This window comes from Lipotes vexillifer, unplaced genomic scaffold (assembly GCF_000442215.2).
Source record: "Lipotes vexillifer unplaced genomic scaffold, Lipotes_vexillifer_v1.1 scaffold69, whole genome shotgun sequence".
Taxonomy (NCBI): Eukaryota; Metazoa; Chordata; class Mammalia; order Artiodactyla; family Lipotidae; genus Lipotes; species Lipotes vexillifer.
The window spans coordinates 2,939,765-2,951,816 of NW_006790942.1; positions in this window are offsets into that span (position 1 = coordinate 2,939,765).

The window sequence follows — 12,052 nt, forward strand, 5'->3', positions numbered from 1 at the left end:
TAAAGGCACTGAATTTTACTGGGGGAGCCCTTGAAGGTTTTTTAACTGGCTGAGGTCATAAGCAGACTAGCACTTCGGAAAGATCACACCCCAGCCCTTATTCTCAGAGAGAGCTTGGATTAGAGGGGAGAACACTGAGAACTTACGATGTGGAAGAATTCCACGTCGTTGCAGGAAAGAGTCGGGCGTGAGAGGAGGGTCACGTCCCAGGTCTCAGGCGAGTCCCTGGGATGGGACGGGCCACGAAGTGTGGGTCCTTGGCTTCGTGCAGGAAAGATTCAAGAGCAAGCCATAGTAAAGTGAGAGCAGGTTTATTTAAAGAGATACACATTCCATAGACATGATCTCGGTTGCCTCAGCCTGCAGCGGCTTGAAGCAGGATTTCGGTTCCCGGCCACAGACTGACGTCGGGAGTGGCAGTGAGAGCGCTGAATCCTGGCCTCCAGACCACCAGGGACAAGTGGCCAGTGACAAGGCCCTGGCCCATCAGCTATGAAGAAATGAATTTTCACATAGAGATGGAAAGTAGTGAAGCAAGTAAAGTGTTTATTAGGAAAAAGAGTTAGAAAAAGAGTACAGAACTTGTGGATAGAAACATGGGCGGGCTCAGAGAGAGGGAGTCGAGCGCTTGTGGCCGTTTGAATCACTTGTATGGGGCATTTCTTCTGGGTTTCCTTTGATTAATCTACTTGCTTTGCCTGCTTCTGAGCTCCTATTTGGTTGACCTCAGGGTCCTCCCCTGTGTGCGAGCATCTCTTAGCAAAGAGGCCTATGGGTAGTTGGCATCACTTACTATGAGGTGGCGCCCCCTTCCCTTTTGACCTCCACAGAGCGTTTCTGCGCATGTGTAGTCGGGGAGGTCTCCTTGACTTCGAGAACGAGGAATACGTGGTCTCTCATCTTCTATCTGGGCAGGGCCCAGCCTCCTCCACCATCCTGCTTTTATGGAGCTTCTGCTATTATGTAGTTTCTGTCCACAAGGGAGAAACTGTTCAGCCTGGGGCCATCAACCTCCTGCCTCAGACAGACTGCGCTTGTCTCAGAAAGTGAGAGAGGCCCCGAAATATGGGGTGGTTGGTTTTTATGGGCCGGGTAATTTCATTGGCTAATGAGTGGGAGGGTTATTCCAACTGTTTTGGGGGAAGGGGCGGGGATTTCCTGGAATCCGGCCACCGCCCACTTTGTGGCCTTTTATGGTCAGCCGCGCAATAGTTGTGGCACCTGTGGGTGTGTCATTTAGCTGATGTGTTACAGTGAGCCTATGATGAGGCTCTGGGTCTAGTGGAAGTCCGCCATGTTGGAACTAGTTGGCTCTATCTTTGAAAGACCAGAGTACGGAGAAGTTTGGAATCTTTTGAGACGTGCTCATGGTCATTAATAAGGTAACATTTCAACATGACAGAAGTTTAGAAAATGGCCTTACAGAATTGAAAAGATTACAATCAAGATTTCATCTTCATCTTCATTATCCTGCTCCCTCATCCTCTCCTATCTGACCCTTCTCCCACATCCATATCTATTTATCTGAGAATCCTGATGGCACCTGGCTGTTGGCATTCAGACCATTTAATTCCTCCTAACGATAGCTTTCGTGGACCAGCAGACACCCAGCCTTCTAAGCACACAGAAATCCTACTGTGCTTTATAAGAGTAAATGTATTCCTATAAAACATTTCCACAAATAAGGAGAACTTTTCCCTTCTCTCTACTCTTTCTCTTTTTAAAATGAGATGAACATAACTGAGATCGGTGGGGATTCACTGGAAGGACCTTTGTGAAATCAGAAAGCCTGGATTTCTCTCTTCATTTTACCTCTAATTGTGGTACCCTAAGCACACCATATAATAGTCTCATTAGAAGGTCCTACTGAGAAAAGCAGGAGCAGGGAGCCATCTGGTGTGTAAGGTGGCTGGCTGAAAAATTTATGTGGCTAAAACTAATCTCAATATGACGACTCTTGAAATTAGGCACCTGGGCAAACAGGCTGCCTAGTGACCAGCCCAGGAGACTGCTATTCTCCCACCCTCTGCACAGAGATCAGATGGAGTAAGAAGCCCTGGAAAACCACAGCCCTTGTTTGGGGGTAGAGGACTGACAGGTATATGGTTTGAAAATGACCACAAAGATGGAGGCATGATCAATAATCATCATGATGCCTCTTGACAGATTGGAATAGAGTGTAGAGCACGGGGCCTTGGGCCGGGGGGATGATGAACTGTGCAAATATAAAGAGGGGTGCCTGGGTGAGAACATGATTGGCAATGCCAAATATGGCCCAGATCTGGAAGACGTAGACAGTTCCAGATGGATGTTAATAATATAGCGCTGCATTAATTCTAAACTTACAAGAAGTATAAGAAAACCTTTCAAGTTCATTTCTTTCATCATTTAATTATGAAAAGTTTTAAATACACATAAAAGTTGAAAGAATTTTACACTATAAACCTGTTTACCCACAACCTAGATTTTACCATTAACATTTTATTTTATTTGCTTTATTGCCTATTATCAATCTGTCCATCCCTCTGTTATCCATCAACCCATCTTATTTTCTGATGCATTTCAAAGTAAGTTGCAGAAATCAGTACACTTTCCCTAAGATACACACACACACACACACATAGATATATATATATATATATATATATATATATATATATAATTTTTTTGGCCACACCGCATGGCTTGTGGTATCTTAGTTCCCTGACCAGGGACTGAACCCATTCCCTCGGCAATGGAAGTGCAGAGTCCTAACCACTGGACCACCAGGGAATTCCCCTAAACTCTATATTGTTTACATTTCTTTTTTTTTTTAAAGTAAAATTTACACACAGTGAAATAGACAAATCTTGTCTACTATTCTGTGAGTTTTGATGAATGCATACATCTATGCATTCCAAACCTCTATCAAGATTTAGAGCTTTTTCACCTGAGAAACTCGCCCCCCCTTCTCATCTCCAGCCAATCTTTGTCCCTGCCCACCCAGAGGCAGTCACTATGTTTCTTTCTACGTTCCAGGTTAGTTTTTCCTGTTCCAGAACTTCATGCAAATGGAATCATACGCTTTGTACCCTTTCACTCAGCATAATGCTTTTGAGATTCCCCTCCAGTAGCTGTGTGTATTCAGACCTTGTTCCTTTCTTTTATTGTTAAGTAGTGTTCCATTTTATGTATACACCACAGTATGTTTTTGCGTTCTCCTATTGATGGATACTTGGCTTATACGCAGGAGAATTGCTAGGGTAGGTGTATGGTTCCCTTTTGAAGGAAGCGTGGGGTCATTTTACAAAGTAGTTGTTCCATTTTCACATTCCCACCAGTAATGTCTGAGGCTTCAGTTACTCCTCATATGCTTGCTAGCACTTGCTACTGCGGGTGTGCAATGACATCTTACGCAATTTTAATTTGCACATCGTTAATGAATAATGACACTGGGTAGCTTTTAATGAGATTACTGACCAATTGTATATCTTCTTTGTGAAGATATACAAATCTTGTGAAGATATTCAAAGAATATCTTCTTTGTGAGGATATTCAAATCTTGTGTCCATTTTTTCATTGGGTTATTTGTTTTTATTACTAAGTTGTTTTATTACTAAGTTGTCTTTGCTTATCCTTAATACCAGATATATGTTCTGGTATTAAGGACATATATTATATATAATATAATTATATTATATTATAATATAATTATATTATAATATAATTATATTAAGGACATATATATATAATATATATTATATATATAATACAGATATATGTTCTGTTTAGCATTCAATACCATTTCACAGTCACTTGGTGTTTTAAAAAGTTAAGAATGTGTTTGCGACCCTGCCTGGAGGGCCCTCTTCCCCGTTCACGGAACAGCTGCGCCAGAGTGTGCTGTGCACAGGGAACTGGTGGCTGATGCTTCAGGGCCGGGGTGGGGTGCGATCCCATCATTTTAGCAAAGGGCTCCGGCTCAGCGGCACAAACCAGCGCAGGAAGACAGCACCGCCTGGATCTGCCTTCCAGCTCACCCAGAACCGCTCCACGCTGCATGTTCCTGTTGACTGCCTGTTTTCCTTTTCCTCTTTTTTCCTATCCTGGCACCTTATAATAATATTTTAACACTGAAGAAAATTCAGATGGTCTGGGCCTGCCATGCATCCCATTCAAGGGAGGGAGGCGGGGAGGGGAACGGCCGGAGGGCGAGGAAGATGACTAATCTATCTGAGCTCCTGTCCGAGCCGGGAACTTCCATGGAATCCGTATTTCACATACCAGACATTTATTTCACACTCATTATGGGCCAGGGATTTTGACATATTATATATTTGCCTCATCTCACTTGCCGAGGAGCATGGGGGGTCAGTATGATTATAAAACCCGTTTTCCATACAAATAGGAAGCTGAGGTTCAGACATAAAATGATTTATCCCTGGAATTTAAATCTAAGCCCGTTTGACTCTAAAGCCTGTCTATTCCATCCCCCAACCCAAAGAGGCTCTGTTAACAAAAGATCCTTATTTCACAATATCATAGGAAGGGCTCTTAATCTGATTTCTTTCAGTTTCCAGAACTCCAGGTTTACTTCCAGGACCCCAGGCATTGAGGAAAGGTTCAACTGCCTTCCGAGATCTTGGAAACACAGCGAAGTAACAATCCCTCATGCCTCTCACGATGCATGTTCTTTCTTTCTCAGCTGCTTCTCTCTGCTGGGTTTAGGGGATCTGGGTTAGCGACAATAGATAAGGAATGAAAAAGGACGCCAGGCAACGACAGCCTTCAGGGTAGAAAACTGCCGTTTTTAGCAGGCAGTGTCTATACCTCTAGCACACTGGCTGCTGTTGGCCGGATCACCGAGCCCGGAGAGCACCTGGCAGCGTGGGTCGGCCTCCTGCCCAGGGGTGCCCATTGTCCTTCTGATGGTCCTGGGTGCCCTGGAGCATCTGCATCCCTGCACGGAGGAGTTCCAATTCATCTTACTCAGTGTGGCTGGCACCCCTCATCCCAAATTATTCTGCTCAGCTCCGCTACAGAATTACCATTTCTATTTCCAACTGGCAGCAGCTTGTCACCCTTCCCAGACATATTTCCATCTTAACAAAGCTCTTATCACGCCAGTCCTTTGCCTAACACTTTCCAACCTTTTCCCATTGTAAGTGGAATAAAACCCCATTCCGTTCTCGGGCCCTGCAGGCCTTCGGAGATCTGGCCCAGCTCTGCCATCCCACGTCCCCTTCCTCCCCCACCTCACTCAGAGGCCCCAGCCGCACTCCTTCCTTTTTTTTCAAACACTCCAAATGCATTTTCATTTTCTGAAACCTGGCTTCTTCCCATCAGCAGGGCGCAGCTCATCTGAAATCTCAGCGGGCCTTTGCTCCCCTTCACGCTCGCACAGCCTCCTCCCGCACACTCTGGCTTCGGCTCTATCACATCGTCCTCTCTACTTTCTCCAAAGCAAGTTTCACAGGCAGAAGTCATGCTTCAGTTTACATCCGTCTCTGCTCATCTCCCTTGGAATGGAAGCTCCGTTTACATCCCTCTCTGCTCGTCTCCCACTACGTTCCTTGTGTGTGGAACAGGATGTACTCAGTAAATATTGATCAGAGGAGGGCAGGGTATTAACACCAAAGGGTGGCTGACCATCAGTGGGATTTTAGCTACTGTAGCAAATAGGTAAAGGAGAGATCTTGCATAGAAATAATGTAGGGAATAGGAGGCGGGAACTTAGGGAATATTCTCTCCCTAAGTTTCCTCCGAGTTATTGGCATGTGCAAGTAAGAACAATACAGGCAGCCCCTGTGTTGGTTGGTCCCGATACGCATGAATTTTCATTTACCCCCGTTCAGCTCAATAAAGCAGTCCCCCAACAACTCAGTTAAAACGTCAGTGTCCACCATGCATGAACTGTAAGCGGATAAAGTACAAATTTAACTGCTAGGTCTTCAGCGTGTATGTCATTACATAAATAGCAGGTGTGTGTCATCACATCTTTCAAAGTCCTTTGGTGATGGGTCCCTGAGCGGTTACTCAGGTCACACACAGGCAGCAAAGCATGTAGTCTGTTGCCTCCTTGTCTCCCACTTGTAAACCCCTGTGACATGTCCTGAAAATAGACACAGAAGAGGAAGCTGGCCGACGAAGACAAAAGTGCAGCAAAGAGCAAAAACTGACCATGCTGGAAGTGAAATCTGAATGAAACATCAATGGAATTACAGAAGCGAAACCGGACCGTAGCAACGCTGACCCTGCTGCACCAAGAGCTTCTAGTCGTGCAGCCTAGAGGAACTTATCAACGTAAACAAGGACCATGGTTGTGAGAAAAGGACCACAATGTCTCAGAGACCGTGATGCTGGCAAAAAGCTTCATGTTAAGGGAATTCTTGACGATATTTCATGACATCAAAGGCACAAACTATAAAATACTGGAAGCTGATCCATTTAGAAAGGAGTATAATTGACCAAAGCAAGGAAAATATGCTCCCTTTGTTCTGTAAGTGTTCAAGCTGCTCTTAAGTTTTTCAAGAAATAAAATATTTCTATTCTCAATGTTCCTAATATTTAAAATTAGGATTCATTAGGATTTAAATGAATATCAGTATAATTAATATAAATTCATATTTGAATATTAGCATTAACAATGTCTAAATTTTTTTCATTTTCCTTTATAACAGTAAGAGCTTTATTTATTTATTTTTTAAAATAAATTTATTTATTTATTTTTATTATTTATTTTTGGCTGTGTTGGCTCTTTGTTGCTGCACCCTGGCTTTCTCTAGTTGTGGCAAGCAGGGGCTACTCTTTGATGTGGTGCACGGGCTTCTCACTGCGGTGGCTTCTCTGGTTGCGGAGCATGGGCTCTAGGTGCGTGGGCTTCAGCAGTTATGGCTCACGGGCTCAGTAGTTGTGGCTTGCGGGCTCAGTAGTTGTGGCTCGCAGGCTCTAGAGCACAGGCTCAGTAGTTGTGGCATGCAGGCTCAGTAGTTGTGGTGCACAGGCTTAGTTCCTCCGCGGCATGTGGGATCTTCCCGGAGCTGGGCTCGAACCCGTGTTCCCTGCATTGGCAGGCGGATTCTTAACCACTGCACCACCAGGGAAGTCCAAGAGTTTTAAATATTTTGACAAAAACTTTAAAAAGTCACAGAACAATCATACTTTCCCCTTTGATGTTATGGGACTGAGCATGGTTTCAGTGTGCATGGTCATTTTTATAGCCCAGCCATGCGAAGGGAGGCCTGCCTACAGCCTCACGGGCCCACCAGCACCTTCATGCATCCGGATATGATTCCCCAGATTTAACTAACACAGAGGGTTTAAAGAATAGAAGTTTTGCAATGGAATAATTTATCACTGTAGTAATTTGCTTAATACTGTGCACTGCTTTGATATAATAAGCTTTCCTAAAGATGAATTCTTAAAAATTTGGAAACGTTCCGTGTGTACTTGAGAAGAAAGTGCAATCTGCTGTTTCTGGATGGAATGTCCTGTAAATATCAGTTAAATCTATTTGCTCTATTATGTCATTCAAAGCTTGTGTTTCCTTATTAATTTTCTGTCTGGATGATCTGTCCATTGGAGTAAGTGAGATGTTAATGTCCCCCACTATTATTGTGCTACTGTCTTTTTCCTCTTTTATAGCTGTTAGCAGTTGCCTTATGTATTGAGGTGCTCCTATGTTGGGTGCATATATAATTTTTATATCCTCTTCTTGGATCGATCCCTTGATCATTACATAGTGTCCTTCTTTGTCTCTTGTAATAGTCTTTATTTTAAGGTCTATTTTATCTGATATGAGAATTGCTACTCCAGCTTTCTTTTGATTTCTATTTGCATGGAATATCTCTTTCCATCCCCTCACTTTCAGTGTGTATGTGTCCCTAGGTCTGAAGTGGGTCTCTTGTAAACAGCATATATATGGGTCTCTTGTAAACAGCATATATATGGGTCTTGTTTTTGTATCCATTCAGTGAGCCTGTGTCTTTTAGTTGGAGCATTTAGTCCATTCATGTTTAAGGTAATTATTGATATGTATGTTCCTATTACCATTTTCTGTTATGGGTTTGTTTTTGTAGGTCCTTTTCTTCTCTTGTGTTTCCCACTTAAAGAAGTTTTTTAGCATTTGTTGTAGAGCTGGTTTGGTGGTGCTGAATTCTCTTGGCTTTTGCTTGTCTGTAAAGCTTTGGATTTCTCTGTCAAATCTTAATGGGATCCTTGCCAGTTAGAGTAATCTTGGTTGTAGGTTCTTCTCTTTCATCACTTTAAGTATATTATGCTACTCCCTTCTGGCTTGTAGAGTTTCTGCTGAGAAATCAGCTGTTAACCTTATGGGAGTTCCCTTGTATGTTATTTGTCAGTTTTCCCTTGTTGCGTTCAATAATTTCTCTTTCTCTTTAGTTTTTTGTCAATTTGATTACTATGTGTCTCAGCATGTTTCTCCTTGGGTTTATCCTGCCTGGGACTCTCTGCACTTCCTGGACTTGGGTGGCTATTTCCTTTCCCACGTTAGGGAAGTTTTCAACTATAATCTCTTCAAATATTTTCTCGGGTCCTTCCTCTCTCTCTCCTCCTTCTGGGACCCCTATAATGCGAATGTTGGTGCGTTTAATGTTGTCCCAGAGGTCTCTTAGGCTGTCTTCATTTCTTCTCATTCTTTTTTCTTTATTCTGTTCCACAGCAGTGTATTCCACCATTCTGTCTTCCAGGTCACTTATCCGTTCTTCTGCCTCAGTTATTCTGCTATTGATTCCTTCTAGTTTATTTTTCATTTCAGTTACTGCATTGGTCATCTCTGTTTGTTTGTTCGTTAATTCTTCCAGGTCTTTGTTAAACATTTCTTGCATCTCCTCAGTCTTTGCCTCCATTCTTTTTCCGAGGTCCTGGATCATCTTCACTATCATTATTCTGAATTATTTTTCTGGAAGGTTGCCTGTCTCAACTTCATTTAGTTGTTTTTCTGGGGTTTTATCTTGTTCCTTCATCTGGTACAAAGACCTCTGCCTTTTCATTTTGTCTATCTTTCTGTGAATGTGGTTTTCCTTCCACAGGCTGCAGAATTGTATTTCTTGCTTCTGCTGTCTGCCCTCTGGTCTGTGTATAGATTTTTACACTGGAAAATTGCTTTTAATCAAAACGTTATGTATATGTTTAGACCATATCAAAAAAATGATAAATGAATGATCTGAGAAGAAAACTGATACACTTGTGTATGTGTGACATAGCAGGTGTTAGTATCTCAAGGTGGGAGTCTTTCATTAAGCATCCAAGATGGTTTGATGGGAAATCTCATGCTATTGGTGAGAGTGAAGATTGGATCGACCTTTCCAGGGAGTAATATGAACATGTATCAAAATCTCAAAAGTAAACATCCTTTGATCCAGGGTAAATTCAATCCTAGGAATTTAATCCTAGGAGATAATGGGAAAACTGCAAGGTGCATCATCATGTCTTGGTTTATGAGAGTGAAAATAGAAAACAACAACTCGTATTCCTCACAATAGATGAATAATCAGGAAAATTTTGATCCAGGTATATCATGTAATATTATACAGCTGTTATATTATGGCATAAATTTATATTTATTGAGATGGAAAAAAATTTAAGACATGTTAAGTTAAAAAAAAAAACTAAAATTATAGGATGGTATGCAGGGACTTCCCTGGTGGTGCAGTGGTTAAGAATCTGTCTGCCAATGCAGGGGACACAGGTTAGAGCCCTGGTCCAGGAAGATCCCACATGCCATGGAGCAACTAAGCCTGTGTGCCACAACTACTGAGCCTGCGCTCTAGAACCCGCGAGCCACAACTACTGAGCTCACATGCCACAACTACTGAACCTCACACGCCTAGAGTCCATGTTCAGCAGTAAGAGAAGCCACTGCAATGAGAAACCCGTGCACTGCAATAAAGAGTAGCCCCCACTCACCGCAACTAGAGAAAAGCCCGTGCACAGCAGCGAATACCCAACACAGCCAAAAGTAAATTAATTAATTAATTTTAAAAAATATGGTATGCAGGAGAATGGTTCAAGTTTTGTAGAAAAAAAAGGATAGAAAGATATATGTATTTCTTTATACATAAATATATAAATTCACTAGTGTCTGGGGAACACCAAATATAAGAGCTATAAGCCTTCACCGCTGTGTCTGGACAGCAGGTGCTTCTCCGCTGGGCACAGTGAGATCCAGCTCGGAGCTTCCTCTGTGTCAGCTCAGACCCCTCTGGAGGTGGGCAGGGGCTCTATCTTCCTGAGGTTCTCAGATTGAACCACCACAGTGTATTTGTGCCGGTCTTCCTCTGTCCTCCTGACGCTTGTGTCAGCTTGATTTTTCCCAAAGTCCAGCCCGGGTGGATGCTGTGCCCTCTGCTGGGTGGCACCCCGCCCTAAGTGCAAGGGGCTCTCCAGCCACAGTCTCTGCCCCGAGGTCCTGGGCTCGACCCCCTGGGCTCTCTTCTAGTCCTCCAGGTGACCTGCACCCTAGGAAGGTGCATGCCAGTCTCAGGCCACTGTCCTCCTCGCCACTGGATGCTAGAATTCGTGTTTATCCACTTTAGCATCCGAGCACAGAGAACAGAGCTGTGCTCAGTGCTCATTGTGTGGTTATGAATGAAAGAAGTAATACAACGAATGATTGATTGCTCTTAAAAAATTAGTTTCTTTCCATTCCCTCTGGCTATTTGTATATAGCGATTTTTGAGAGAAGAAAAGTTTCTGTAATCAAATCTAGAGAAAATTTGTTTTTCAGGGTTGTGCTAATAGGGAATAAAATATTTACACTCTCCCACACTTGCTGTATCATTTATAATTTACCTTGCAAACTCCCTCTGGACCATCCCACTAGTCTAGAAATCAGTACAGGTGGGAGTTCATTCCTTCCCCCGAGACTGCCAGCTCTCATCCCCTTCTCTGATTTTCCTTCCAATCTTTTTTTTTTCTTTTAAACTGTCTTTTAAATTTTTAAATTGATATCCAGTTGATATATAACATATTAGTTTCAGGTAAATGACATAGTGATAAAATATTTGTATATATTATGAATTATCACCACAGTATTTCTAGTTAACATCCAACACTACACAGGTACAATTTTTTTCTTGTGATGAGGACTTTTAAGGTCTATTCCCTTAGCAACTTTCAAATATACAATACAGTATTGATAACTATCGTCGCCAAGCTGTACATTACATTCCCAGGCCTTATCTATTTTATAACTGAACAGGTGTACCTCTTGAACACCTTCACCCATTTCAGCTCCCCATCCCCGCCTCTGGCAACCAGCAATCTGCTTTCTGTATCTATGAGTTCATTTTATTGTTGTCGTTGTCTTACATTCCACATATAAGTGAGATCATACGGTGTTCGTCTTCTCTGTCTGACTTATTTCATTTAGCATGATGCTGTCTGGGTCCATCCATGTTGTCACAAATGGCAGAATTTCTTTTTTATGGCTGAGTAATATTCCATTGTATATATACATACCAGTGCCTTATGAGGGGCTAGAACATAGCAAACGCTCAACAAATGTGGTGGTTCTGAATGCATGTTTAAGCAAGGTAATGTCTATGAAGTTTACTCTAATTAAAAATGGCACAGAGGGATTCCCTGGGGGCTCAGGGCTTCCTTGGGGGCACAGGGGTTAAAAATCCGCCTGCCAATGCAGGGGACACAGGTTCGAGCCCTGGTCTGGGAAGATCCCACATGCCGCAGAGCAACTAAGCCCGTGCACCACAACTACTGAGCCTGCATGCCACAACTACTGAAGCCCACGTGCCTAGAGCCTGTGCTCTGCAACAAGAGAAGCCACTGCAATGAGAAGCCCATGCACTGCAACCAAGTGTAGACCCCGTTCACCGCAACTAGAGAAAGTCTGCGTGCAGCAAAGAACACCCAACGCAGCCAAAAGTAAATTGTTTTAAAAAAGGGCATAGGGCTTCCCTGGTGGCGCAGTGGTTGGGAGTCCTCCTGCTGATGCAGGGGACACGGGTTCGTGCCCCGGTCCGGGAAGATCCCACATGCCGCGGAGCGGCTGGGCCTGTGAGCCCTGCGTGTCCGGAGCCTGTGCTCCACAACG